At 39.4% G+C, this 27,743-nt stretch overlaps 1 non-coding gene across 1 annotated transcript; it reads left to right on the forward strand.

Moving 5' to 3' along the window:
* Positions 1-18,968: 18,968 nt before the first annotated feature.
* On the forward strand, positions 18,969-19,075 carry LOC141616595 (small nucleolar RNA R71). The gene has a single exon (XR_012530932.1). It is a non-coding gene; the product is annotated as a small nucleolar RNA R71 (small nucleolar RNA).
* The last annotated feature ends 8,668 nt before the right edge of the window (positions 19,076-27,743 follow it).

Genomic DNA, 27,743 nt, shown 5'->3' on the forward strand with positions numbered 1-27,743 from the left:
ATAACTCCCGTGGCCAAAAAAAAATCCCGTGGCGAAAAATTAATTCCCGTGGCAAACAATATACATGAAAATTAAATAAATAAATCGTAAAATAATTTTTATTTTTCACAATGAATATTTTATCAGATATGGAACCAGGACAATCTAGGTACTTGTTTCGCTAGTTAACCCGATTCATTTGAACGTCATTTGGTTTAACTAGTCATGCATTCGTGCGCATCGGAGAGGCTTCCCAGGAGGTCACCCATCCCAACACTACTCTCACCTAAGCACGCTTAACTGTAGAGTTCTTTTCATGTGCTACCGAAATTAAATGTTGACTTTGTTGATATAATTAGCATTTTGAATCCTTTTAAGTTAATTTTTTTCTTTCAAATCTTAGCTTTAGTACTATTTAATTACAAAAATGTAACATGATTTACAAATTTTTGCGGGAAAAATATTATTTGGCCAAAACAATCAAATTTTCGATGTTAACCTCTCAACTAATGATTTCTCCAAAAATTAAACTTAACCGCTTTTTATAACTAAAGGTCTTTTTTCCCTCAAAGTGGTCACTATTAACTAAAAAGTAGTCACTTTTTTTACCTACAAACACACAAAAAAGACTGTCGTACAAAAGAATCACTTATTTCCTGATCTGTTTTCTCTTTGTTAGGATTTATCGTTTCTTTTATCAAATTTTTCACATTATTTGCACATGTGACTTTAAATTTTTCACATGCGCTCATTTTCATGAAAAAAATTCTCCATATTGAATTTTTATATTGATAATTTTTCCAATATAATTTTTTCTTAATTGATTTGTGGGAGATCATTTTTTTACTTTCATTTCTTAGCGCACTTATTTTATTTAATCAATATTTTAATCTAATTGTCGTTTCTTTTCCACTTCTAAAATTTTTTTTCCCAATTTTTTTCTCAGCAAGTTAAATTTTACGGAAATTTTACATGGTACCCTCGAATTTTGATAGATTACACATGGTACCTCATATTTTCATTTTTTACATATGATGGTACTCTTGTGTTCACCTTTTTCAGTCCCAGAATACCCTTTGGCAAACTTCCGTCATAACATCGCTACTCATATGCCTTGTGACAGCTTTTTTTGTTATTTAAGACACTAACTATTAATCATCAAATACCTAAATCCTTTTTTTGTCTTATAAACTAACATTTAGTACCTAAATATAAAACAATAACAACTTAACATACTCAATCACTCATCTAATTCCTTATAGGAGTAACGACGTTATGACGTAATTTTGCGAAAGGGTAGTTTGGGAATGAAAAAGGTAAACACAAGGGCACCATGTGTAGAAACTTAAAATAAGGGGTACCATCTGGCAAAGTTCGAGGGTACCTTGGGAAATTTCTGTAAATTTTATATCAAATTCAAAATTTTCAATAAATATCCTACACATAATGTCGTAAATCAAATTTTGAATGAAACAGTTTAACAATATATTAATCAGAAATTTTCCATGGTACCCCTTGATTTTGTCAGATTTTCCATGGTACCCCTGTTTTTAAGAATCTGCCTATCGTATCTTTGAGGTTCTATTTTTGTGCCCATGGTACCCCCTAATGTAACAGTCGTTAAATGAAGGTTAAGTTTTGATGATGTGGGAATAACTTAGTAATTAAAAATTACGAAAATTTCACGTGGTACCCCTTAATTTTGTCAGATTTCCCATGGTACCCCTACTTTTCATTTTTATGAATATTTTATAATTACTAATTCATTGTTACAACTCACATTATCAAAATTTAACAGACATCTAACAACCATTACACTAGGGGGTACCATGAGCACAAAAATGGAACCTCAAGAATATCATAAGCAGATTCTTAAAAGTAGGGGTAACATGGAAAATATAACAAAATTAAGGGATATCATGGGAAATTTCCGTATATTAATTTTAGATTTCTCTAAGATAGATGGCAAATAACTTATTTATTCAATTTGATATGCAGAATTATATATTAAAACAAATTTCTTAAATTATCAATGTTTTGAAAAACCTACAAAACATAAGTGTGATTTATAAGAAAATTAAAAATTTTAGACGATAAACTTTTCTTTGCTTGCATATAAGTTTATAAAATTTTATTTGATTATATTTCATTCATATTTTGTATTTTTTCATATTTTGTATTTTTTATATTATTATATTTGATTAAATTTCATTCATATTTTGTATTTTTTAAGCAAGCAATTTTTAGGTCTGCCTTAACATGAAAATATCTTAATTTAAGTCGGAAAAGATACTCGCCACGGGTGTTTGTTAGTTTGTGGCTAAATTTTTTTTTGCCACGGAACAATTCGTGACTAAATAAAATTTCGCCACGGGTGTGACATAGCTCGTGGCTAAAATGATTATTTGCCACAGGTGTAGCCTAATTCGTGGTGGAAGTGACTTTTTGCCACGGGAAAAGTTATCCCGTGGCATAAATTTTTTTCCAAAATAATTAATAAGTTTTTCCCGTGGCTAAGCAAAATTTAGCCACGAATTATAAATTTCCGTGGCATAATTCGTGGCGCAAGTGACAAATTGTTGTAGTGACGAATTAGCATTGTATTTGCCCATAGTTACTTACATGAGGTGACGTCTCGAAGTGACTAGAGTGTGATGCGATTGATGGCAAGTTCAAGTGCCATAAAGTCATATGAGAATGACTAGTCGATCACATAGGCGGACTGTTATGAACATTTTGTCGGGCCTTATGACCGCTTATAGAGTTCTGGCAAATTTATATAGCCTGGTCGTGGCGAGAGCTACTATAGTATTCAAATGAGTCGATTCTTTTGACTAAAGACTATTCGCCTAAGATGGCACAGTTTCAGATTAACTTTGATTTATGTTACTACGACCTTCGTAAATGGGGTCAAATGGGCATATTTTGGGTTATGATGGCTGTGGCTAGTTGAAGGGAATGAGTGCGATAGGAATTGTCCACCCCTAGTCAGGGTTATAACAATATCTCGGGGCCACTCGAGGAGTAATGAATTGGAAAATGCGTGGCCACGCTCGGAATGTATCCATGGTGGATAAATCCGGTCAATCAGTTATTCTCCAGATCGAGGAAACCACTCTCGATATGATCACTTGCAAGTACGACCTGAAAGACACCTTGCATTGAGTGGGAGATAGTAATAGGACAAGAGAATTGGTGACGCACACTTGTCGAGGACAAGTGGGAGATGGTTGGAATATGTGTCCTCCGACAATAATGCGATCACAACTGTTGATCATGATGATCACATGTTTAAGTCTTATTATAAAGAATACAATTGGGAAGTAATATTTACTGTCAACTGGTCCACACATATCGGTAATGATTGGCTGACTAGAGTTTGACATTACTGTCGTGCGACGGTGGTGATCAGTTGATCCCCTAGGTCATACCTAAAGGGCAACACTCTTAATTGATCAATTAATTGATCGTATAACGTTACGAGTCAATTAAATTATTTAAAAATTGACGGACGATTTTGGAAGTAATATTTACGTGTCTCATTGAAATTTGATTAAATGAGATACGGTCTGAGTAATCGAATTGTTTCATTACTCAGATGAAATTATTGTTTAAGGAAACAATTAAATTGAATGAATTATTATAAATACAAGTTATTGTGATTTATAATTGGTAAAATATTTTGGTACTAGTAATTGTGAATTACTAGGTCAATTGTTGTATATGACGTATTTTTATTAATACGTTGATTTTTAATATGTTAAAAATACATAACAATTTTATGTGACATGTGACATGTGACATATTGACAAAAATAAAATGGATTCCATTTTACATATGTACCGAAATTAAGGGAGGATTTAGGATAATATTGTGTTTATTATATTAGTGGATAACATGATCATTACCTAAAGACTAGCCATGCAAAACCTATTTGTCATTGTGAATAACAACTAGTGCATGCATTGGCTCCCTCTTCTCCCTCTTCCACCTGGTTTTACACAAAGAAAAGCAGAGGGTTTTTTGCCTTATATTTTTAATATACAATACATAACATAATAGTTGTTGTGTATTATTCATTCATTCATAAAATATTTTAGAGAGATAAAATATTTCTCCTTCCTTCCTCTCCTTCTCCTAACCGGTTTTTAGGAGACCAAAAACCAATTTAGTTTGGGTCATTTTTATGCTAAATTAATATTGTACTAGAATTCATAATATTAATTTTATTAAGAGCGTGCTTTGGGTATTAAACTTTGGGAGAGATCCTATACTTGGATCTTTGTTCATCCATTGAGGAAAGCACAAGAACAAGAGAGAAGGAGATCTCTCTTGTGCCCTAATAAACCGAAATTCCAATGTAAGATAAAGATTTCTTCTTTATATTGTTTATAGTTTGCATACATAAGATCACCAATTAATTTTATGATTAAATTAACATAAAACATATATGAATATGTTGAGTATATAAATCTACTTTTCCTTCATGTACATCACTGTGAAATGCCTGAAGAAGAACGTACCCATGGTCCTGGTGGATGACGGATCTGCAGTCAATGTCATTCCCCTAAAAACGGCCCATAAACTGGGTATCAAAGAAGCTGAATTGATCGCGACTAATCAAGGAGAGCGCGCCTATGACGGCACTCGTCGTAAGATCGCAGGCCTTATCACTCTGACCATTGCAACGGGACCCCTAGAAAGACAAGCCAGTTTTCAAGTGGTCGATATCGACGCCTTATTCAACATGTTTCTAGGGTACCCCTGGATTCATACCGCCAAGACCGTCACCTCAACACTTCACCATAAAATTAGGGTCCCCCTCAACGGAAAAACAATCATAATTCCTGCATCCCCGATTAAGGCTGTCATAAAGAAGGAAATATCTTCTCAAGTCATTGAAGAGGACGACAACTAAATGTGGGGATTCCAAGCTGTGAATACCCTAACTCACAAACCATCACCTTTTGATTATGACCCGTTCTTGAACCTCACAATCAACCGCATCTTGATGTGCAAGGGGTATTTTTCGAGCCTGCCTCTCAACCCACTGAAAGGCATGTTTCCTCCCTTGAAACAAGCCAAGGTCCCCAACATCCCCCTTCGAGCTGGGCTACGAGCCGACCGATAAAGACTTCCAGGAAATGGGTCTCCTAGTACAGAAGCGCAAAAAGCAAGGAGTCATCCTCCGCCCCTATCACTTAACTCTCAATGGATACTTCGTCCCCGAATGAGAGTCCGAGCTCTATAACGGCTTTCCTGAGCCAATCTATGACCCCGTATCAATTAAGTTTAGTTAAAAATTTTAAATAGTACCTAATTCACCCCCTCCCCCTCTTAGGTACTTGAATCCATAAACTCAACACGATCTGAGTCTGAGTCTGATGACAAGTCTGAGTCAGAGTCTGTCTTAGGTCATAACGCTCCCGATGCCCCGGTCAAAGTCTTTTTTCCACTGTTTTATCACAAACTTGTGGCTGCCTTTGAGGCTGAGTCAACTAGGATCACCCCCCACTCCCGCAGAAGGTAGCAACCTGAAGCTTGTTCCAGGGACCACTTCCTCTACTGTGTCGCCTCTAACTGCCCCTGAGATGTCTATCTTATCCGAGATTTTCGCTCAGGTCAACTTAATGAATGCTAAGTTTGCTTACGACTCGTCTCGATTTAACTACAATGCAATTTTGAACGAATATGTGGAATTTGACTTGAGTGACTACCCACCTCATCTAGACAAAGAACTCGACAAATGATAAAATAGTACACCCATCATTAAGGAGACCGAACCCATCAACGTAGGGACTGACAATGCGCTTCAAGAACTTAGGATAGGGACCACCCTTGACCCCTCGGAAAGAAAGTAGTTCATCGACCTTTTTCTCAAATAAAAGGAGGTATTCGCATGGTCCTACAAAGACATGCCTGGGATCGATAGAGAGATTGCAAAGCACAGGATACCCATTAAACCCGGAGCTAAACCCGTGAGGCAAAAGTTGCGCCGTATGCGCCCTGAAAATCAAGGAAGAGGTAGACAAATAATTAAAAATCGGATTCATCAACGTTCCGAATATTCTGACTAGGTGGCTAACATAGTCCCCATGCCCAAGAAAGATGGCAGAATTCGGGTTTACGTCGACTTCATAGACCTGAACAAAGCAAGTCCAAAAGACGACTTCCCTCTGCCACATGTTGACATCTTGGTAGACAACATCGCCGAACATGTCCTTTTATCATTCATGGACGGGTATGTTGGGTACAACCAAATCAAGATGGCTAAGGAAGACATGCACAAACACTAGTAGAAAAAACCCTTATTGCGTCTTTTGAATTACGTCGGTTCTATAAAATACAACGCAAAAAGTACTCACTTTTGGCGGGAATGCATTTTTTGACCTTTAGCTAAGTTATTTGCGTCGGTTTCTATAAACAAACCGACGTAATAATTGCGCCGGTTATGTGCAAAATTGACGTATTTGATCAAATACATCAGTTATTTTCTACAACCAACGTATTTGATAATATGTTTTTGCGTCATTTATAAATGAAACTAATGTAACTGATATTCAATTAAAAAAAACACTCATATACACTCATACCGTCAGACATACACTCTCGCTCTTTGAACATAGCCTATTACTTTTATCTCCAAACTCAAATTTTGCTACTTCTCGATCATCGCACCACCACCACCACTGTCCCCTACTTCTCCTGTCGCACTACCACCACCACGTACGGTGCCCTGCTGCTACTTCTCGAATATCTTATTTATTCCCATATCCCTTCCGCAGTTTCTCCTAGCTTGATACTTCCGCTTCATCGATCTCCCTTGCCTGGCCTCTCAACCACTCGACGCTCAATTGCCACCACAGGTTCCTTTTACATGTGATTTGTTTTCATATTGGTATTTAATATCTAGGGTTTTCTCATCAAATGGTTGTTCAATGGTGATTTTGTTGATAGTACGATTGCTGGTCTATCCATTTCAGATTTAATATCTAGGGTTTTTTCAGATTTTTTTCCAGTTATAATTATGTCTATCTATTTCCCCAATTCCGCCTATTTATTTCCGTCCTTAATTCAGAGTTCACATTCTTATAATTTTATCGGCAAATCGAGCAGCGAAGGAAATTGGAATGGAGATTTATGAGCTGATTATTGCGATTTCTTATGATTTCTGAGCGGCAAAGGTAATTACTCTTCCTTCTAATTTCTAATCAAATTATGTAAATCCTGTAACCATTTAGTGTTGATTTTGTTTGAATAAGGAGTTTTTAAATGTTAATCGGTTTAGAATTTTCATTACCTTATAATAGGAGGTTGTACATCGCATACCAAGTGTTTAATGAAAGGTAAAACTGTACTTTGTGCCGTCTTCAGAAATAACACATCGTTTTCAAAGCCGCCGCAAATTTAACTCAAACCGTCTTTTGAAAACAAACCTAAGACAACCCTTTTCAACTGGCCGACTCTTTGAAGATCCCTACTCTTTGAAGACCGTTCATAAAACAAATGAATCTTTTTGAAAATTCCTATTTTCAAAAATTTCAGTCCACCACTCTAATTCCGCCTCGTGTATATTGAGTTAAAGTAAACGTACTTATTGGTCTTTACTTATGAGTCATCTCACCTCGAGACTCGTTCAACAGCGTCACGCCATTACGTTGAACGCTAGTCAAGGTCCGGTCAACACCGTCACGCCATAAATCGAGTTAGCATCGAGGCACCACACACGGTTGCCCTCGTTTCGTTGAGTCCAAAATGTCTTTCCGTCTTTTGTGTTGTCTGCGTTTAATCGTTAAACCATGTCGGATTGGGATGTCATGTGAGCCATTTTTCTGCCTCAGAACCATGGCCTCATCTTCAGCTTCGTCCAACAACAACAACGATGACAACAGAGATCTTACAACTGCTCAGCAAGCCAGGCTGCTCACTGCCCTTAAGGTCACTCTGGACCGTATCGACATCCTGGAGAACAAGGAAATCGGAGAACATAACACTCCACCTTTAACCGAAACTGAGAAAAGACTTAAGCTCTTGGAAGAGTAGCTCTTGGCCCATGGAAACAACGTTCACCTTGAAATTAATTGAAGGTTCGAACCCGTTGGGGATCAACTGCCTGACAACTTTACCTTAACTGATGTGTCTAAGTTCAAGGGAGTGGAGGACCCACTCAATCACATCCGGGCTTTCAAGGATTACATGTCCGTCAAAGGAGTCAAACGGGAACTCTTTACCCGGATCTTTCCATCGTCCTTGGAACCGATTCCCCACCAATGGTACTATTCCCTCGACCCAAAGAGCATTACCACTTGGGACGAAGTCGCCGTTGAATTTGCTAAACAATACGCCGACAACGTCGAAATCCAAGCTAACACCCGCACTCTTGAGGTCCTGACTCAGAATGACAAAGAGGGATTCACCGAATTCCTAACCCGTTGGAGGAGGGTGAGTGTAATACTACGATTTTCTATGCTTTAGGGTACTCTATCGAGTGGGGCTTACTCTGTCGAGTAAGTAAGTTTGGCTTACAAAACAGTGTTCTGCTGATGGGTACTCGATCGAGTAAGTGTGGCACTCGATTGTGTAAGGGTCACTCAATCGAGTAAGTGACTTACTCGATCGAGTAAGTCGAATATGCAGGATATTTTAGCCGGGTTTTATTAGCAACGCGTGATTGATATTTAAAGCTTTTCGTCAGTTTCTTCATAACTTTTATGTTTTCTAAAAACCTTTCAATAGAGAAAACAAGTTACGTTACTTTCATCTTCGCGTTGCTATCAAATCCCAAGAGCTAAGGTTGTCGGATCGTCGTGTTATTTATGTCGTTGAGTTTGTCCTGTCGTAGGTAAGATCCTTGCATAGTTTTTAAACATTTTCATTGATTTTGTTTAAAACCCTAATTGGGTAATTCGGGGGTTTTGAGAGTATAATGTGTTATTAGATGGTAATGGTATGATTATGTGATTATAGGAGGTGGTTTCGTAGAGGAGCAATTTTGAATAGCTGTTTTGTGATGATCTGGTGATTGCTTATTCCAGGTAGGGTTTCCCTACTCGATTAATGATTACATAGTTGTTGTTGATGGTTGTCTTTATTATTGATCCTTAATGTATTGGATTGTATTGGTGTTGTTATTGTATAATTGGTTGTGTTTGTTTGTCTGTGGCTCGCGAGGCGTGCCCTCGGCTGAGTGGAGTCACTTGCGGGAGTGGCTTCACGCCCTTGATTCGCCCTATGTGGAACCCCCCACAGGAGGGGATGTGCACATTAAGGAACATGGATTATCGCTCGGATTATATGAGCAGGGATTTGGTGGGTACGGCTACGGTCCCCCACTGGCGGCGTGGAATATCTGTTGCGATGGGTATTCTGGCAGGACTACACACTTTAGTGTGTAGTCAGGTGTGTGGAGATGTAATGGAGTTGGGAGTTTTGTGTTGTTTGTATTGTGTACTTTGTTTTATGTAATCAGTAACTGACCCTGTTTTAAATGTTTTGAAAACTGTGGTGATCCATTCGGGGATGGTGAGCAGGTATTGTACAGGTATGAGATGGCTTGCGCGAGGGATAGCTGGGATGGAGTCGTCACATGTCTTTAGAGTCTTCCGCTGTGTCTTGAACTTAGTTTGTTTTTTCAGTTGATTGGTTTTTGGAACATTTGTATCTCTTCTACAGTTTGGGATTTTGATATTGTAATCACTTATACTCATTTACTTAAATAAGTATGTTTCTTTATGGTCTATTTGATATAAATTGCCTCGGATAACCGAGATGGTAGCATTTCCATACATTAGGTGGTCTTTGTAAGGCACCTTGGGGTATGGGGGTGTTACAAAGTGGTATCAGAGCGATGATTTTGGAACCCGTAACTAATGAACCCAATAAATCTAGCGAGTCAAAATAAAATGAACCTGGGTATTTGTTGTTAGGAGCTAATACAAAGGCTTGGGAGAAGTCCTAAAGTCGTGATCTCGCCCTACAACTTTGAACCGGTCACTATGGGGTGTGTCATGGGATCGCTATATGTTTACTTAAGTAATATTGCATATATGTATTGAATTATATGTTGTATGGATTGGTGGATAAATGAATGCGGAGAATGGAGAAAGTGGTGGCGAAAGGTGAGTAGTTTGTATGATTACATGTTGATATGAATAACGGAAATTGCATGATGATTGATTTGTAATGTGGTTTGTTAGAAACATGTGAATAGGATGTTGTGTTGTTGTATGTACGTATACATATATATATATATATATATATATAGTGTCAGCATGACTCGATCGAGTAGGTGGGGCTCGATTAAGTAGGCTGGACTCGGTCGAGTGGGGTATATGACGTTTTTGAACAATCGATGTTATTTTGGGGCACTCGATCGAGTAAGTTGGGGAATCAATCGAGCGAGGGCTACTCGATCGAGTAAGTGGCCGGACTAAATCTTTTCGGTAACTTGTCGTTAGGAGCACCTAGACTAAAACACAATTTATAACTTCACAAACAACTCTACAATTAGTAAAGAGGCAAGTAAAGGTCGGATCCCAAGGGACGGGAATTGAGATGAGATTTCTATTGAAACTAGTGGTGTCTTAGGGGTGTCACAATTTGGGTTGATGTAGAAGGTCACTAAACTAAATAGCAATGAAAGTAAATAAGCAAGATGAATTGAAAGGGTTGTAAACAATTGATAAAAAGCACTAGGGTATCATGGGGTCATAGGGGATTCATGGGAATTGATCATACAAAGATGTTCTCAAATTATAAGCAAGCAATTATTGTTGTGATGGATTGAGTTGGGTTATATCTTACAATCCTAGGAAAGTTTGGGTCCCGGAGCCGAATCGATTAGATTGTACAACACCTACAAGTCGACTTAGTCTTCCCTACTCAACAACATGCATGGTCTAATGTGACTCGAGTTGGTTTATGTCTTACAAGTCTCATTGAAAAGATAGGTGATGGGTAAAAAATGCAAGGATTCATAGGCTCGCATTTCATCAAACATAACATGTGCATGAGTTGAGATCAAAACAAGCAAGCAATTAAACCATGAAAGCATATTAATTTAAGCATGAATCATTCCCCATGTTGGTTTCCCCTAATTACCCATTAACCCTAGCTAGGTGACTACTCACTCATTATCATGTTGATCATACTAGCAAGGTTGTCAATCATACCAACAAAATGAAACATGATGAATAAATGAAAGTAATTAACAATAATTAAAAAGGGATTAAGAGAATTATACCTACTAATGATTCCAATAATAAAGCAAAGAATAAAAGAAGTACTTGATGCTTGATTGAGAGGTTGTCAATCTCCCAATAATAACCCAAATAATCTTCAATTACACAAAATAAAGGATGAACAAAAGAGAGATTAAGGAAATAAAACTTGTATTAAAACTTGATTAATTGTTGATTACAAAACTAAAGAGAGATTTGACTGATATTAACTACTCTAAGAATTGATATGAAGAACATGCTCTTCTAATTAGACTAATGGGGTATTTATAGTGGAAATTAGGTGGATGCATTAGGGTTAACTAAGGGCTAAACTAGTAATTACACTTTTGAAATTTGAGCAGGGAGACGCGGTATTTTTGAAGGAAGGGCTTCTTTCTTTGAAGCTTGAAGAAACGGAGTTTGTCTTTGGATGGAATCCGTGCGTCTTAGGCACGGGACAGCCGGATTCATCAGCCTCTGCCCGGGCGTCTTTGGGAGAAGACGCACGTCTTCTGGTAGCTGCTGCCCGGGCGTCTTTGAAGGATGACGCACGGATTGTGGTGCTGGGGACGGGCGGATTCAGGACAATCCGCACGGATTGCTCCTCAGTCTTGTTTCTTCTTCTTTTCTTCCCTTTTCTTCGTAAAATCCTTGGGGATTTCCTTGGGGATGCAAGGATCTTTCCTCAACATTCCTCATCTACTATAATATGTACAAAGGCCTTCTAATCTTGTCTCTCCTTGATGCTTGGTCATTGAATTCAATCAATTTAGTCTCATTTTGCCATGAAAATGCAAGGTTTGCACTCCTTTCCTACCAAGGACACAAAACCTCAAAGAATATGCAAAACAAAGAACTAAAGACAATAAATGACCCAAATATGCACTAAAAAGCATGGGAACAAGGCTAATTCGGGGACTAAATATGCGCTAATTATGGTCACATCAAATATCCCCAAACCGAACCTTTGCTCGTCCCGAGTAAAGAGGTGACAAAGACTAGGACCATTATTTAAACTAACCTAATAACATAGCCGATATGAGACAATTAGCGGGTCTCACTCCGCCCCTTCAACTCACAACAAGACAACCATGAGGTAGGATGCCTTCTTGCAAGGCAAGGTGGGTCTTGCCAAAATGGCGACACATCCAAACATTAAGCACACAAAATCAAATAATGGATGCATCTACAAAAGGAATAGCCACTTCCTCATCAAGTGGCGGAGGCAACTAAAAGAGAACAAATTTAAGAGCATATAATCCTCCACAAATACTAGTTCAACAAATTACTAAGGCTAAGAGGATGGCACTAAATCACCTCCAAATGGTGTTAAACTAGACTACTTTCGTCCTCAATTTCCAAATGCTTTCGTCAAGAGCGATCGGATGGTGTGGAATGATGATCCCTATGATGCTAGTAGCATATGACATGACAAGTCTCGAGTTCTCTACAAAAGTAAAGGTCATGGATCGTCCCAAGGTCGACAAATTGGCTTGACAAAAAGGCTTTTTGGGAATGAAATGCTCAAATCGTTATAAACAAAGGGTGGATATGACTAGTATTCAAAAATTGACCTCATTCAACTTTCACATTTCAAAAATTAGAGATGGGGTTTGTCCCTTCCGGGCTAGTGTCCTTTGCTTTCGCCAATCGCTTATTAGGCAACCGGTTAACCTCTAGACAATAGCTTTTCGGGGTGATAGTCACTCTGTCTCTGGGCGGTTGAATTCACAACCGTATGGGAGCCCAATTCAATGGATCCCTCTCCAAAGCACATCGAAGTGGTACGCCTCCATCAAAACAACTAAAATTCTCAATATTTCAACATTTCATAACATTTGAGGTTTCCTTGGCAATAAATTACTTCCACATAACAAATTTTCGAAATGAGCACTTCAAACTTATTGATAGAAAGTATTTTTGGGTTGCCTTACCACAAGGTCAATCAAGGTCACCTAGACAAGTTAACCAAGTCCACATCGCATCACGGGGTTGGAATAGGTGACTCACATGCAAACCCTTGACTAGGTTTTGGGTCATGGGTCAAAAGACACTAGTATGACACAATTTAGGGTGTTTTACAACCATTCTAGTAGGCAAAGTCTTAAGTTGAAAAAGTATTTGTAATGGCTTAGTTGCTCTTGTCAAAGTTCTCAATTAGGCACTTTTCAAAATATTTCATCTAAATGCAACTATATGCCATGATGCAACTAATATATACATCCTAATGCAAGTGATTCTACCAACTAATATGACATATAAACTAAATGCAAGTCCTAAGTTCACATTGTTAAACCGCTTCAATCAAAATAAAGCCACATAGTCATTAACATAGAGAGGAAAAAGGAGATTGGAAAGATCATACCATGCGATCTTCATGATCCTCATGCCTCGGATGTGGCGTAGTCAATCAATGTGAACAAGTATAGAACAAACACAATATATACAACAATATATACACGACTACACTACAAAAAGAAATGAGCTTGTTTTTGGTTTTTCCAATTTTCAAATTTTTATGATTTTTTTTCGAAATTTTTCAATTTTTTTTTTTGGATTTTTGAATAAAAGCTAAGTTAGAATTCCCCATCCCCACACTAATATGGGCATTGTCCTCAATGGCCAAAATAATGGGAAATTATGCAAGCATGATGCATGATTTCTACACTAAATGCAAGCTACACTAATCTACACTATATGATGCATGGTTTTTGTTTATGACGGAGAGGATAATTTAGATTACCTCTCGTTGTGTATGCATTGACTTCCCCAAACCGAGTTAGACATTATTGCTAATGTCCTAAGGTTGGGTGTAGTTCATGCACACACTATGCAATGCATGAAACAAATTTTGTCATTTTGGATTTTGAAAGGTGGGAACAATAAAATTAGAACACCTCAATGGGGCCGAGGTGTTAGTCCTCTATGGTGCTAGGACTACTCCAACAATGATCAAAATAAGTAAATAAAACAAAGAGAGAAATAGACAAACCTCAAGAGGGTAGGAGCCTCCAAAGCTTGTTAATCTTCCATCATATCATCACTATCATCATCTTTCTCACAAGAAGTGGACTCATCACCACTTTCTTCTTCACTTTCTTGTTCACCTTGCTCATCATCCTCTTCTCCTTCTTCACTAGCTTCTTCATCAATGTTATCATCAACCTCTTCATTACCGACAACCTCATTATCACCCGGAACAACCCTAGATGCACTCGGAAAGTAGACTTTCCTATCCGCCCAACTAGGCAAAGGACATGAAGGGTCAAGTAGTCCTTGCCTAGCTAAGTGAAGGAGGGGTGGATATTGGGCTAAGTAAGCATCTTTCCGATCCTCGAAAGCTTGCTTGTGCATCTCTTGCATGAGAAGAGTCAAATAATCATTTCTTGCTTCAACGCCTTCGGGCTTGAACTCTTGGTACTCGAAAGGATAGGGTGGTGTGACAATGGAAGAGGAGGGCATTTCAATTTCACCCTTTTGTTGTCGGATAATGTACTCGGCCTCTTTTGAAAGGGGAAGTAGATAGTTGGTCCGGTGGACACTTAAACGACAAATCTTCGAAGGCAAAGTGAAAGATCTAGCCTCACTAGTGAGCCATCCATACTTGGTGTCAAGAGGGTTATGGGTAACCCACTTGTACTTGTATATCATAGTATTAATATCAATGAGATGACCACCCTCTTTCGCCTCATACTTGCTATCCTTGTTGAAGTTTGGATCAAAGTATTTAGCTAGAAGAGTGACTAGGCCTCCATTCACAATAACGGTAGTGCCTTTCTTCCCACAATCAATGTTTAGCCATCTATCCACCAAAAGCCTTAGAGAGTTGAAAGGCTTGGTGAATTCCCTTCCAATGTTCAAAGCCGACTCAAGAAGAACAAAATCGAGTTTGGTGAAATGGTTGGTGTCTTTTCTTGCAATGATGGTGTTCCCTATGACCTTGTGCCACACTCTAATGCCCGGATGGTGGACTAATAGAGCGCGACTAGCATGAAAGTCCTCAAATTTCCTTCCGGAAATCGCCTCCCAAAGAGGGTCTGGGTCATACTTGCCAACATTCTTAAAATAACTCGGTGAATCACTAAGACCCAAAGCTTTACCCATTTCCTCAAAGGAGATGCGCCTACTAACATTAGCTAGGCGAAACTCGATGGTCTCCATAGTTTCAACCTTGTTAACTTTCAAAGAACTCAAAAATTCTAAGGTAAGGGAGGGGTATGTCAATTCTTTTGATTCAAACAATTTCTCCAACCCCATGGCTTTAAAGAAGGCTCTAGTTTGCTCAAGGACACCCAACTTATCTAAGGTATCTTCACAAATAAACTTGGTGGATAGAAATGATTTTCTAGAAAACTTGCCAAAAGTGTCCCTATGGGATTTGGAAATGAAAATTACCTCCGGATAATTCGAAAGTTGAGCAATTTCCGGAGTAGAAGATGTTGTTGCTTCCATGGGAGGTTGTTCTTGTTGCACTTCCAAGTTTGGGTTAGCTACCACCATAGCCAATGCTTTCTTTGCTTGAAGACTCTTTTGTCTTGATGAGAGTCCCTTTGCCTTTGGTGCCTTTGCCTTTGTTGCTTTTGTTGCTCCCTTAGTCCTTGCAATTGATGAATAAACCAAGAAAAGAGTGAAAAATCTTCAATTTCTAGTGTACCCAAATCGATTTAAAGATGAAAGGCTTTGCCTTTATGAATTCAAAAATCGACTCAAAGGTTGAAGATTTTGTGCTTGGTTTTGATTTTTTTGAAAGAGGAGTGATTGATTTGTTGTTAAAAGGATGTTTTGATTTGATTTTGGTGAATGTTGTTGAGGAATCTTGTTTTTGTGATGGAGAGGATGAGGGTTTTGAAGTTATGGGGTTTATGAGTAGTGTTATGAATGAAGGAGTGAAAAAATGAATGTGGGAGGGGGTTTATAAAACCCGAAAAATTTGAAATGCAGGGGCGAGACGGGCGGTTTTTGCTCGGGACGCCCGGATTCGGCCTGTTCTGGGTTGAGAAATTCTCGCCTAAAGACGGGCGTCTTTCAGTGAAGATGCTCGGATTTGCAAACGCGGGACGGGCGTCTTTCAGTGAAGATGGGCGGATTCCTTTACAGGGATTTTTCTTGTTTTTCTCAGCCAAGAAGACGGGCGTCTTTCCTTTCGGGACGGGCGTCTTTTTGAAGACGGGCGGATTTCAATGCAGGACGCCTGGATTCGTTGACAGTCAGAAATTTCAAAAATTCAGCTCATGTTGGACGGGCGTCTTCTGCCCAATATGCCCGGATTGCCTGAAGACGGGCGGATTCTCCTGAATCCGCTCGGGTTCTACTCCTTTTTACCCGGATTCAGTTCCATCCGTGTACTTTGCATATCCCTTGTCATTTTTCCATTCTTCTTCATATCTCGTGTTCTTCATTGTGGGGTCACTACTAAGGCATGGATAGCCTAGGCAATTGTCATCCTCACACTAAGCTAAAGCACTACACATCAATTGAAATCGTTAGTCCCTCCCTCACTTCTCTCAAACATGATAATTATCTTGATCAAAGTATAAAAATCCAAAAATAACATAAATGCAATATAAGAATTGAAATGCAAGTTAGGGAGTTAGAAATATTTACAAATGGTGGTTTAGGGAGGACTCCACCAAACTCTCATTCTTGATGAGATGTCAAGGGGGCATATTCAAGGTGTTGTTGATGTTGCTCAACACCTTGAAAAAGTAATCAAACGCTTGTTCATTGTCATGATAAAGGTCTTCAATAGACCTTGGCCCTTGTTGTCGGTCTTGATCGATGGCATTACCAATGTAGGGATTGAAAATCCCTTTAAATTTGTCGTCCCAAAGACCACAAACTTCATTAAGTTGATCATTGAAAATCTCTTGATTTGATGGAGACAACTCTCCCATTTCCTTTTCTTGGCCAATAAGGCCATCTTCTTCATTGCTTGACTTTGGTGAGCTTTGCAAGCTCTCTTTGCTACAATTCTCTTGCTCTTTGAATGGAGCATCTTCAATTTTCTTCTTCCATGGGAGTTCCGACTTCTTCCTTTCATCCTCCCGACTATAATGATCGATCATAAAACACGGTTCATGTAAACGGGGAGCTCTCACAGTCTTGTCAAGATTAAAAGTTATACTCTCATCTCCCACTTCTAAAGTGAGCTCACCATGTTTTACATCAATCACCGCACCCGCGGTGTGTAATAAAGGTCTTCCTAGAATGATTGGAATGTTGGAATCTTCCTCCATATCAACAATGACAAAGTCCACCGAGATGAAAAACTTCCCAATTCGTACGGGAACATCTTCCCATATCCCTAATGGTGTCTTCGTCGATCTATCGGCCATTTGGAGTGTGATATTGGTGCATTTAAGCTCTCCCATCCCCAACCTTTTACTCACCGAGTACAGCATAACACTCACACTAGCCCCTAGATCACACAAGGCTTTGTTGATCGTGGTGTCGCCAATGGTACACGGTATTGAGAAGCTTCCCGGATCCTTGAGTTTTGGAGGTGAACTCCCTTGAAGTATTGCACTACTCACCTTAGTGAAGGCGATAGTCTCAAGCTTCCGGATCGACTTCTTCTTTGTGAGGATGTCCTTTATGTATTTCGCATAGGCCGGCACGTGATTGATTAATTCCGTGAAAGGAATTGAGACTTCCAAATTCTTCACAATTTCCATAAATTTTCCAAGTTGGTCATCAAATTTGGGCTTGGCTTGACGACTTGGAAAAGGAAGTCTAATCACAATGGGCTCCTTCTCCTTGACCTTGTCTTCATTTTTCTTTGGAATTTCTTCTTTTGATGGTTCCCCATCTTTGGAGTTTTGCACAATTTCTTCCTTATCACTAGCTTTCACAACTTCATCCTCAACTTGCTTCTTCGGTGCTTCATACCTTGTACCACTTCTCAAGTGAATGGCACTAACCGTTTCATGTCTTGGGGGATTACTTTGAGGTGGTAATTGCCCCTTTTGTCTTTGTGAGCTTGAAGATGCTAGTTGAGTCAATTGGGTTTCCAACATTTTGGTGTGAGCTAGAATGTTGTTGATGGTGGTTTCCTTTGCTTGACTATCTTTTTGCATTTGAGTGAAAAATTCTTGTTGATTCTTTTGCATTTGGAGGACCGCTTTTTGAACATCAAAACCTTGGTCATTTTGTTGATTGTATGGATTTTGATTTTGGTAGCCTTGGTTTTGGTTGTAAAAGGGTCTTTGATTTTGGTTTCTCATGGGAGGTGGGGTGTATGTTGTTTGAGGGTTTTGAACATTTTGGCTTTTGTATGAGAGATTTGGATGGAATTTGGTGTTTTCATTGTAATAGTTGGAATAAGGGGTACCACTCTTGTATGCTTGGAAAGCATTCACTTGTTCATTTGTTCCCCTACATTCACTTTGGTCATGTCCCAAAGTTCCACAATTCTCACATATCCCACTTGGGATTGATGAAGATGCCGTCATGGCATTAACATGATGCTTTGGTGATTTTGAGGCTTCTTCAAGTCTAGCCATAACTTATTCAAACTTCAAATTGATTGTGTCGATGTGAGCACTAAGTTGAGCACCCAATTGAGTAACGGAGTCCACTTCATGCTTTCCTCCTCTAGTAGCCTTGTGAGGTCTACTATATTGTGAGTTATGGACCGCCATTTCCTCAATTTTGTTCCAAGTTTGATTGTCATCAACTTCGGTGAACATTCCATTTGATCCCATGTTGAGAATGTTCCTTGAATCTTCATATAGACCGTTCCAAAATTGTTGTACCAAGAACCACTCGCTAAGTCCATGGTGAGGACATGAGCGACAAATTCCCTTGAACCGCTTCCAAGCTTCATACAAAGATTCTTCATCCCTTTGCTTAAAACCCGTAATTTGAGCTCTTAGCATGTTAGTCTTTTCCGGTGGGTAGAATTTTTTGTAGAAAGCTAGAGCCAACTTCTTCCAAGAATCAATTCCGAGAGTGGCCTTATCAAGGCCCTTCAACCATTGTTTCGCGGTGCCAATTAGAGAAAAAGGAAATAAGACCCATCGAATTTGGTCTTGAGTTACACCGGTTTGAGAAATCGCATCACAATAGTCACAAAAGGTTTCCATATGAGAATGAGGGTCTTCACTAGGCATCCCCCCAAATTGGCTCCTTTCGACTAATTGGATAAAGGCGGATTTAGCAATAAAATTTCCGGTCAAATGTTGTGGTGTGGGAGTACCATTGGGTAGGTTCTCCTCGGTGGGTACGGAATGTGATGAAAACTTAGGCATTGTGGGTTGATTTTGTGTGGTATTTTGTGTTGGGTTCTCCTCACCTTCTCTTGCAAAAGGGTTGATGAACTCAATAGTTGGTTGAATATCTACAACCTCACTAATACCTCTCAAATTCCTCCTAGCAAGTCTTCTATTGGTTGTCAAAGTTCTTTCAATTTCACGATCAAAAGGTAACAAATCACCTTGTGACCTTCTAGACATGCAAAATATCAAACAACTCGAAAACAATTAGAACAAACCTTGAGGAGTTTTACTTCCCCAAGGCAAAGAAAGACACAACTAATAACAATATAAGAAAATCTAAATCAAGTTAACACCGTCCCCGGCAACGGCGCCATTTTTGGCCGGACTAAATCTTTTCGGTAACTTGTCGTTAGGAGCACCTAGACCAAAACACAATTTATAACTTCACAAACAACTCTACAATTAGTAAAGAGGCAAGTAAAGGTCGGATCCCAAGGGACGGGAATTGAGATGAGATTTCTATTGAAACTAGTGGTGTCTTAGAGGTGTCACAATTTGGGTTGATGTAGAAGGTCACTAAACTAAATAGCAATGAAAGTAAATAAGCAAGATGAATTGAAAGGGTTGTAAACAATTGATAAAATGCACTAGGGTATCATGGGGTCATAGGGGATTCATGGGAATTGATCATACAAAGATGTTCTCAAATTATAAGCAAGCAATTATTGTTGTGATGGATTGAGTTGGGTTATATCTTACAATCCTAGGAAAGTTTGGGTCCCGGAGCCAAATCGATTAGATTGTACAACACCTACAAGTCGACTTAGTCTTCCCTACTCAACAACATGCATGGTCTAATGAGACTCGAGTTGGTTTATGTCTTACAAGTCTCATTGAAAAGATAGGTGATGGGTAAAAAATGCAAGGATTCATAGGCTCGCATTTCATCAAACATAACATGTGCATGAGTTGAGATCAAAACAAGCAAGCAAATAAACCATGAAAGCATATTAATTTAAGCATGAATCATTCCCCATGTTGGTTTCCCCTAATTACCCATTAACCCTAGCTAGGTGACTACTCACTCATTATCATGTTGATCATGCTAGCAAGGTTGTCAATCATACCAACAAAATGAAACATGATGAATAAATGAAAGTAATTAACAATAATTAAAAAGGGATTAAGAGAATTATACCTACTAATGATTCCAATAATAAAGCAAAGAATAAAAGAAGTACTTGATGCTTGATTGAGAGGTTGTCAATCTCCCAATAATAACCCAAATAATCTTCAATTACCCAAAATAAAGGATGAACAAAAGAGAGATTAAGGAAATAAAACTTGTATTAAAACTTGATTAATTGTTGATTACAAAACTAAAGAGAGATTTGATTGATATTAACTACTCTAAGAATTGATAAGAAGAACATGCTCTTCTAATTAGACTAATGGGGTATTTATAGTGGAAATTAGGTGGATGCATTAGGGTTAACTAAGGGCTAAACTAGAAATTACACTTTTGAGATTTGAGCGGGAGGGAGGAGGTATTTTTCGAAGGAAGGGCTTCTTTCTTTGAAGCTTGAAGAAACGGATTTGTGCTGGACTGGAATCCGTGCGTCTTAGGCACGGGACGGCCGGATTCATCAGCCTCTGCCCGGGCGTCTTTGGGAGAAGACGCACGTCTTCTGGTAGCTGCTGCCCGGGCGTCTTTGAAGGAAGACGCACGGATTGTGGTGCTGGGGACGGGCGTTTTCAGGACAATCCGCACGGATTGCTCCTCAGTCTTGTTTCTTCTTCTTTTCTTCCCTTTTATTCGTAAAATCCTTGGGGATTTCCTTGGGGATGCAAGGATCTTTCCTCAACATTGCTCATCTACTATAATATGTACAAAGGCCTTCTAATCTTGTCTCTCCTTGATGCTTGGTCATTGAATTCAATCAATTTAGTCTCATTTTGCCATGAAAATGCAAGGTTTGTACTCCTTTCCTACCAAGGACACAAAACCTCAAAGAATATGCAAAACAAAGAACTAAAGACAATAAATGACCCAAATATGCACTAAAAAGCATGGGAACAAGGCTAATTCGGGGACTAAATATGCGCTAATTATGGTCACATCAGTAAGTTAGGGGCTCGATCGAGTGGGTTTTGTGATGCTTTCTGGTCAGGTTCTGGAGTTGAGGTACTTGATCGAGTAAGTGGGCAACTCGATCGAGTGACCTCAACTCGATCGAGTGGGTTGAGAGCTCGGTCGAGTATGTTCTGCACAGGTTATATACGTGTTTAAGTTCTGGGATGTGTATTTATGTTTACCTCTTCTCTTATATAGTTCAAAGATGCCGCCAAAAAGATCCGCTTTGTATGCTAGGGCTGAGATGATGAGTATAGATGAAGTTGCCAAGATGCTTGAGCATCAAGAGGCGCTTATTGAGGCCTTGAAGAAGCTTGGGAAGGACAAAGAGGCTGGGGTAGATTTCGCTATGATGAGTACTACTATAGCCCGTTTCAACCCAAAGGAATACACGGGTACCGGAGCACCAATTTTGCTCAATAATTGGCATAGGGAGATAAAGAATATTCTGAATGTGGATCACTGTCCTGAGGGACTTTAAAGTGGAACAAGCTGCGTTCTACTTGAGGGATGCTGCGGGAGAATGGTGGGATAAGGTAAGGGAGAGTGCTCTGGACTTTTATGTGAGGCAAGGGAAGTCAGCTATATCGTAGAGCGAGTTTAAGAGAGCTATGCGATGAGAGTTTGTGCCTGAGCATGTTCGTAGTAAGCTGAGGGAGGAGTTTGATGATTTTAAAATGACTTCGGATATGACTGTGGCTGAGTACTATCATAAGTTTAATAAGAAGTCTAGGTATGCTGAGGATATGGGGTTGAGCTAGGATAACTTAGCGCTGAGATTTGAGAGGGGCTTGACCTATAAGATTGTGGAGAAGCTACCGGTTGGGGTCCTTACAGATGTTAAGGAAGTGTATGAGAGAGTAGGGAGAGCTGGGAGATTGGTCGAAATGGCCAAGGAGAACAGGGAGAGACGTCTCGAGAAGAGGAAGGCTGAGAGTGAGGGTGGTGGTCAGCCCAGTAACAAGAGGGGCAACCATAACCAAGCGAGGGCTTACTCATCGGGATCGGGGTTTAGTGGTGGAGCTTCCTACGGGCGTGGTCGAGGTGGTGGTAGTAGCAACTGGGTTATATCTTGTTACAACTGTGGCGGTATAGGCCACAAGAGACATAAGTGTAATAGCACTGTGGGAAGGGGTTTTTAGAGGCCATCACAGGGGAGATTCTCTCATGGTCCGTCTCAGAATTATGCTAGCAACAGGCCGGCTGAGTGTTGGAACAATTAGGGTGGTCAGAGTAACAACAACGGGGGATCTAACCGCAATGGCGGTAATTCGTATTAGAAACCGACAGCTAACAACAACCAGGGGTCGGATGCCAAGCCATCTACTAGTGCTAGTATTGTCCAGGGAGGTGGACAAAAGACCAGTGGCAAGATATTCATGATGGAAAAGAAAGCTACTGAGGATGATGCTCACGGAACCACTGGTACTTTTCTTGTTAATAGTGTTTTTGCCTTTGTTTTTTTTAATTTGGGGGCGTCACACTCTTTTGTATCATCGAGTCATGCTAAGCTTTTGTGTTTAAGAGAGATTGAGTCTGTAAAAGATGAGGTTTTTATATCGTCGGGTTTGTTTGTATCTTGTGTGAGGTTGTATAAGGTGTATCTATGATAGTTGGGCAGGTTGACCTTCCGGTGGATTTATTAGAATTTCCTATGGATGGTTTTGAGATGATAGTTGGTATGGATTGGCTGGGTAAGTACAAGGCTAGAATAGATTCTCATTAAAAGAGAGTCTCTTTGAGGAGTCCTAAGGGAGTTAGTGTGTCTTATCGTGGGTTTGTTGTCAAACCCAAACTCAAAATGATTGCAGCGATGACATTGAAGTCTTATCTGAGGAAGGGGTGTCCTTTGATTCTATGCCATGTGAGAGACCATAGTAAGGTGAGTTCGACAGCTGATCAGATACCAGTGGTGGGAGAGTTTCCAGATGTTTTTCCGGAGGAGATACCAAGTGTGCCACCAAAGAGGGAGATATATTTCAGTGTGGAGCTGAAACCAGGGACGAGACAAATCTCTAAGGCCTCGTACCGCATGGGTCCTAAGGAGTTGGAGGAGCTGAAGAAACAGCTGGATAATTTGATAGATAAGGGATACATTAGACCTAGTGTAACACCGTGGGGAGCACCAGCTCTATTTGTGAAGAAGAAAGATGGGAGTTTGAGGTTATGCATCGACTACAGAGAGTTGAACAGGGTTAAAGTTAAAAATAAGTATCCTTTGCCAAGGATAGATGATCTGTTTGACCAGTTGAGTGGGGCAGGAGTCTTTTCTAAGATTGATTTGAGATCAGGTTACCATCAGGTGAGGATTCGGGATGAGGACATACCAAAGATAACTTTTACATTGAGGTACGGTCACTATGAGTACGTGGTGATGCCGTTTGGGTTATCTAATGCACCAGCAGTGTTTATGGATTTGATGAACCGGGTCTTCAGTCAGTTTTTGGTTCGATTTGTGGTGGTGTTCATAGATAATATCTTAGTCTATTCTAAGACTAATGAGGAGCATGAGGAGCACTTGAGGTTGGTGTTGCAGACTTTGCGTGACAATCAGCTGTATGCAAAGTTGTCTAAGTGTGAGTTCTGGCTCGAGGAACTGGCCTTTTTGGGGCATGTGATTTCCAAGAATGGTGTAGCTGTCGATCCGGCAAAGATAGAGGCAGTGACTAGGTGGGAAGCACCAAAGAATGTGGCAGAGATCAGAAGTTTCTTGGGTTTGGCAGGGTACTATCGTCGGTTTTTGAAAGACTTTTAAAAGATTGCCAGACCTATGATAGCGTTGATGAGGAAAGAGAACATGTTTCATTAGGATGAAAGTAGTGAGACGGTGTTCCAAACATTAAAGGAGTGTTTGACCACAACTCCAGTCTTAGCTTTACCTGAAGGGTGTGAGAACTTTGAGGTATATACAGATTCTTCAAATAATGGGTTAGGATGTGTGTTGATGCAGAATGGGAAAGTAATTGCCTATGATTCTAGGCAATTGAAGCCTTATGAGGAGAACTACCCGACACATGATCTAGATTTGGGTGCAGTTGTGTTTTCTTTCAAGATTTGGAGGCACTATCCTTATGGAGCGACCTTTAAAGTGTTTTCAGATCACAAGAGTCTCAAGTATATCTTTACTCAAAAGGAGCTGAACATGAGACAAAGGAGATGGATGGAGCTGATAGGGGACTATGACATGGATACCATATACCATGAAGGGAAAGCAAACGTGGTTGTTGATGCGTTGAGTAGAAAGAGTGTGCATTCTCTATGCACAGCTATGTCCTTGATGAGGTTGAGAGATGAGGTGGGGAAGATAGGGATACATGTGATACAAAAAGGGAATCCTAGAGGAGACTTGACAGTGGAGCCAGACCTTTATGATTATTTTCACAGGAAGCAGGGTTTTGATCCTAAGATTGAGGAGTGGAGAGTTGGAGTAGAGAAAGGGACAGCGTCATGGTTCTCTATTCATACAGATGGGAGTGATCGGTTTGATGGGAGATGGTGTGTTCCTAATGATGAGGAGTTGAAAAACATAATCATGATAGAGGCTTATTGCATACTGTATTCAGTACATCCAGGTGATGACAAGTTGTATAAAGATTTAAAGAAGACTTTATGGTGGCTTGGGATGAAGAGGGAAATAGCTGAGTTTGTGGCTCGATGTTTGACATGTTATAGAGTTAAGGGAGAGCAACGACGGCCACAAGGTAAGATTCAGTCTTTTGAGGTACCTGAGTGGAAATGGGAATCTATCTCTATGGACTTTTTAGTGGGTTCATCGAGGAGCCAGCATAGTAACAACATGATATGTGTGATAGTTGACCGTTTGACTAAGTCAGCTCACTTTATCCCTATTAAAGATACAAGGAGTAAGGTTCAGTTGCCTAATGGGTACAGGAAATATGTGGTGAGGTTACATGGAGTCCCTAAAGACATTGTGTCAGATCGGGATGCGAGGTTTATTTCTCGGTTTTGGCAAGAGTTGCAGGGGATGATGGGAACTACCTTGAAGATGAGTACTGCTTTTCATCCTGCAACAGATGGGCAGACAGAGAGGACTATCAAAACCTTGGAGGATATGTTAAGAGCTTGTGTGATTGAGTTTGGTGGTAGCTAGGAGGATAGGTTGGATCTAATTGAGTTTTCTTATAACAACAACTATCACACGAGTATTGGGATGGCACCGTTTGAGGCTTTGTATGGGTGGAGGTATAGGAGGCCGATTTGCTGGGATGATAGAGGTGAGGCACTGGTCTTAGGACCATAGATGGTATATGAGATGATAGAACAAGTTAAGGTGACTAGGCAAAAGATGAAAGCGGCCCAGGATCGATAAAAGAGTTATGCAGACCTACATCGCCGTGACATAGAGTTTCGGGTTGGGGACAAGGTTCTTCTGGAAGTGTGTCCTATGCGTGGGGTTATGAGGTTTGGTAAGAAGGGGAAGCTGAGCCAGAAGTTCATCAGACCATATGAGATTTTGGATCGTGTGGGAGAGGTTGCTTATCGGTTAGCGTTACCAGCGGCTTTAGATCGTGTGCATAATGTGTTTCGTGTGTCTCAGTTACGGAAGTATGTGAGCGATCCTTCACTTGTGCTAGAGGTGGAGAACATAGAGTTGGATGTGAAGGAAATGTAGATCTTTATACATGTTAACATACTCATATATGTCTAATTAATTTGTCATAAATTAAAACGGATCTTATGCATGCAAACAATAAAAAGAATAGAGGAGAAATCATGTCCTTACATAATTAATTTCGGATATTTGGGCACAAAAGAGATCACCTTTCTCTTTTGTTCTTGAGCTTATTCCAATGGAAGAACAAAGATCTAAGAGCAAGATCTCTCCCTAAGCTTAATACCCAAGGCTTTCACTTAATCTAATTAATATTACAATACTAGTATAATATTAATCTATGAGAAAATTGAACCAAAAATATTGTTAACACTTTGAATATTTTCGGTTTTGTTGAGAGATAAAGAGAGGATTTTATTTCTCTAGAACTTATATTTTTGGATGAGTTGAATGAAATGAATAATACACTAACTCAAACAAGGTAGTGTATGTAGAAAATATAAGACAAAACTCTTGCCTTGCTCACTTGGAAAACCGGGTAGGAGGAGAAGAGGAGGGAAGAACACTCACCCAATGCATGCCCTTGTTTGTCTTAACAATGCACATTAGGGTTGCATGCCTACTCTTATTAGTAATCATTATGTTTACTAATTATAACATAAACACATTATGTAGTATACACTCCTCCAATTTTCGGCATTTTTAGATAATATGGAATCCATATTATTTTTGTCAATTGTCTATATGTTACATGTCACATGTTACATATATTTGTTATGTAATTTTTAACATATTAAAAATCAACGTATTAATAAAAATACGTCACATACAAAATCGACTAAGTAATATCATAATTACTTGTGCCAAAATATTTTACCAATTTATAAATCACAACTGATTGTATTTATAACAATTCATTCAATTTAATTGTTACATTAAACAATTTATTTCATCCGAGTAATTATACAATTTAATTACTCAGACCGTATCTCATTAAATCACATTTCAATATGATACGTAAATATTACTTCCAAAATCGTCCGTCAATTTTCTAGTAATTTAATTAACTCGTAACATTATACGATTAATTAAATAATCAATTAAGAGTATTGCCCTTTAGGTATGACCTAGGGGTCAATCGATCACCACCGTCACACGACGGTAATGTCAAACTCTAGTCAGCCAATCATTACCGATATATGTTGACCGGTTGACAAGTAACAATATTACTTCCCAATTGTATTCATTTTAATGAGACTTAAACATGTGATCATCATGATCAACAGTCGTGATCGCATTATTGTCGGAGGACACATATTCCAACAATCTCCCACTTGTCCTCGACAAGTGTGCGTCACCAATTCTCTTGTCCTATTACTATCTCCCACTCAATGCAAGGTGTCTTTCAGGTCGTACTTGCAAGTGATCATATCGAGAGCGGTTTCCTCGATCCGGAGAATAAGCGATTGACCGGATTTATCCACTCGGATATCTTCCGAGCGTGGCCACGCATTTCGATTCATTACTCCTCGAGTGGCCCCGAGATATTGTTTTAACCACGACTAGGGGTGGACAATTCCTATTGCACTCATTCCCTTCGACTAGCCACAGCCATCATAACC

The sequence above is a fragment of the Silene latifolia genome, chromosome 11 (genome assembly GCF_048544455.1).
Source record: "Silene latifolia isolate original U9 population chromosome 11, ASM4854445v1, whole genome shotgun sequence".
Classification (NCBI taxonomy): Eukaryota; Viridiplantae; Streptophyta; class Magnoliopsida; order Caryophyllales; family Caryophyllaceae; genus Silene; species Silene latifolia.